Here is a 2,800-nt window from a genome sequence, read left to right as displayed (position 1 = left end):
GGCGTCAGGTGGTCCCGGGCCCCGCCAGCGCACTGGGACCGCCCTCGGGCTCTGTTTGGCTAGCGCCAAAACGATGATCTCAGGCCAGGTTTAAAGTTACAGGGCGGCAGCTGCGGGGACCCAGCCCTGGCAAAATGGGCTTTTTTATTCTATTCAAGGACCAGAGGGAAAGGCGCCGCGTACAATAAACGGTTTTGCTTTTTAATTTTTTTTTAAATTGCTCTATTTATTATTCTGTTTTTAAGAGGAAAGCACACGCCTACGTTTTTCTTGTCATGGGCTGAAGGGAGAAGCAAACTGATCCTTGGGTGGTCAGTAGTTTTAGAACCAAGCATGGAATTGTTCTTTTGTAAATATTGAATTTGATGGCTTAAAAAATAAAAATGGCCGTCATCTGAGTGGGCAAGAGGCAGCTCATGCCGGTCAATTGCACCCTTGTCCACCCGACCAGGATGGGCGGGCTCAGCTGGCTGGAGGGGAGCATGGCTAGCGAGCTTCAGCTGTCCCCACCACCCCCAAATCCGTAGCTGCAGATTGGCCAGTGAGCAGTCAGATCCGGCCTGGACAGGTGGTCACTCACCTGTGTCTACTAACAGCTTGGGCTCATCCCTTTTAATCCCACACTTTGGCCCCTTTATCTCCACTTTATTGGTTTAAGCAATCTTTCCTTGATCTCAGGCACTGAGTATGGGCAACAAGAAAAGAACTGCCAATTGACGGAATTTTTTTTTTCTTTTTTTTTTTTAAAGAATTAGATTTGGGGAGGTGACCTCTGTGACCAGTCACCACAAAATTCCATTCAACAAAACAGTCAGAAGATTAGCGCCCCCCTTCCTCAAGCACCACACCAGGGGTACAGTGAGTTGTTTCCAGATCTTCATCTTTGATTCCCCCTCATTCTAAATTTACCTTGTCCTAAGCATCACACCAGGGAGATTGTTTTAAATGCTCAGATTTCTGGGTTCCAAACGAAGCTCATTAAGTCAGACCATTGGGGGAATTTCTAGTTTAAACCAGCATCCCAGGGAGAACATATCCAGGGGAACAGTTGGAAAACCCTACCCTCTAGCAGCCCTTCCCTGGGTGAATCACTGGGGGCTGGTTGCCACACTTGCAGGTGCAGGAGAGTCTCATCCTGGGGCTACAAGATAGGAACTGAGTCCCTGAAGCATGGAGAAACCTGGAGGGGGAAAGATACTCTTTCTGATCTGAGCCCCCTTGATGATACTTTATTATTATTTCTCCCACATGAATACTATTTGTGGAGCGATGCCTGGGGCTAGATTCTGGTTCCAGGAAACCCAGACCCTAACCCTTCTCTCAGTGATGTGTCCGGATTCTAGAAGGTTCATTCCATGACTTTGTGGGAAAGGTTGAAGGAGGGGGAGATGATAGGGAGTAGGGTCCTGTTGGAGGCACTGGAGACGGGGAGAGGGTCCAAGACAAAGGGAGTTCTGTGCACAGGTTCTGGGCACTCTGGGTCTGAGTAGCTGGTGAGCATGACCGGGCCTAGGAGGAGCTGCGGAGAGACCTGTGGGCAGAAGTTACCTTCCTCAACAGTGGAAACTCCAGGTTGAAAGAGGGAATGCTGGCCTTGGGCAGAGGAGAGACTCAGGGTCAGCTAGAGTGGAAGCCATGGAGCCTGAGACTCAGCCCAGCTGGAGGGACAAAGGAAAGGAGGGCAAGTGCTAGAAGAGTCCCCCACTCTTGTGAAACAGCATATGGACTGTGAATAAGGATGAGGCAGAGATGGAACAGTGACTTTCGAGTGAGATAAGAGTCACAGCCACCCCCACTCAATGGCTTTGCCTGCTCCTGGGGATTTGCACTATCTCATTCATTCTTCAGAAAAACCTTTGTTCTAGGAACAACCTTTGATCTAGGAGTTTGCTTTAGAGCGGACTCACCTGGAGGGCTTGAGGACTCAGGTTGCAGGACCCCACTCCCCCAGTGCTCACTTATTTGGTCTGGAGAATCTTCATTTCTAACAACTTCCCAGGTGCTGCTGCTCCTGCTGCTGGTCCTGGGGCCCCACTTTGAGAAGCACTGTTCAGAGGACATCAAAATTGTCCAGAGTCCTACAGCCAGTGAGTGATAGAACCACAGGGTGACCCTCTCCTGCAAATCAGGACAGGAGATGCTCCGGACGTTGTGCCTTGATTAAGGATTTGGTAGGAGAGTTCTGTAAATTGCTTTCAGGGAGCAGGAAAGCCCCCAGAGAGTAGGAAACTAAGTTGTGTAATGAGAAGGAACCAGGCCTGAACATTCAGGGTGGGCCCTTGCACCTGCGGGGTGCTAGAGATTGAGGCTGGGGTCTCTCCCTGCCTTCTCTGTGGCGTCTGTACAGTCCAGAGAACAGTTGACTGAGCTTCTTCAGATTGTCCAAGGAGACACAGTGCTTCGGGGCTGAAGCACCCCGACCTGAACCTCCCAGGGCAAGGGCAGTTCTGTAACATGAATTAATCATGCACTTGGGGTACAGGCTGGGGCCTAAACCTATAGGGCAGGAATGAGATGAGGCTGTGGGTGGTGGGAGGTGCTGGGACTGAAGGAACTTGTTCTGATGGAAAGAGACCAAGTGTCTGGGAATTGAAATCAGTGCTGGTGTGGCCTCAGGCAACATGCACCTTGGTTTTTGCTTCTTTAAACTATGGGAGTGTCTTTCTACCTGTAAGGGCTCCTCAGGCTGTGAGGAGCACAGCTTCATGCTTGCTCCTGCCTGGTTCTCGGAGTCTTTGCTCCTCTGGCACACAGCTGCATATTCAGCCAGCCCGGTGTCTCCTGCAGAAGTTCTTAAAAT

The sequence above is a fragment of the Ictidomys tridecemlineatus genome, chromosome 11 (genome assembly GCF_052094955.1).
Source record: "Ictidomys tridecemlineatus isolate mIctTri1 chromosome 11, mIctTri1.hap1, whole genome shotgun sequence".
In the NCBI taxonomy this organism is placed as follows: Eukaryota; Metazoa; Chordata; class Mammalia; order Rodentia; family Sciuridae; genus Ictidomys; species Ictidomys tridecemlineatus.
Note: the sequence above shows the minus strand (reverse complement) of the source record.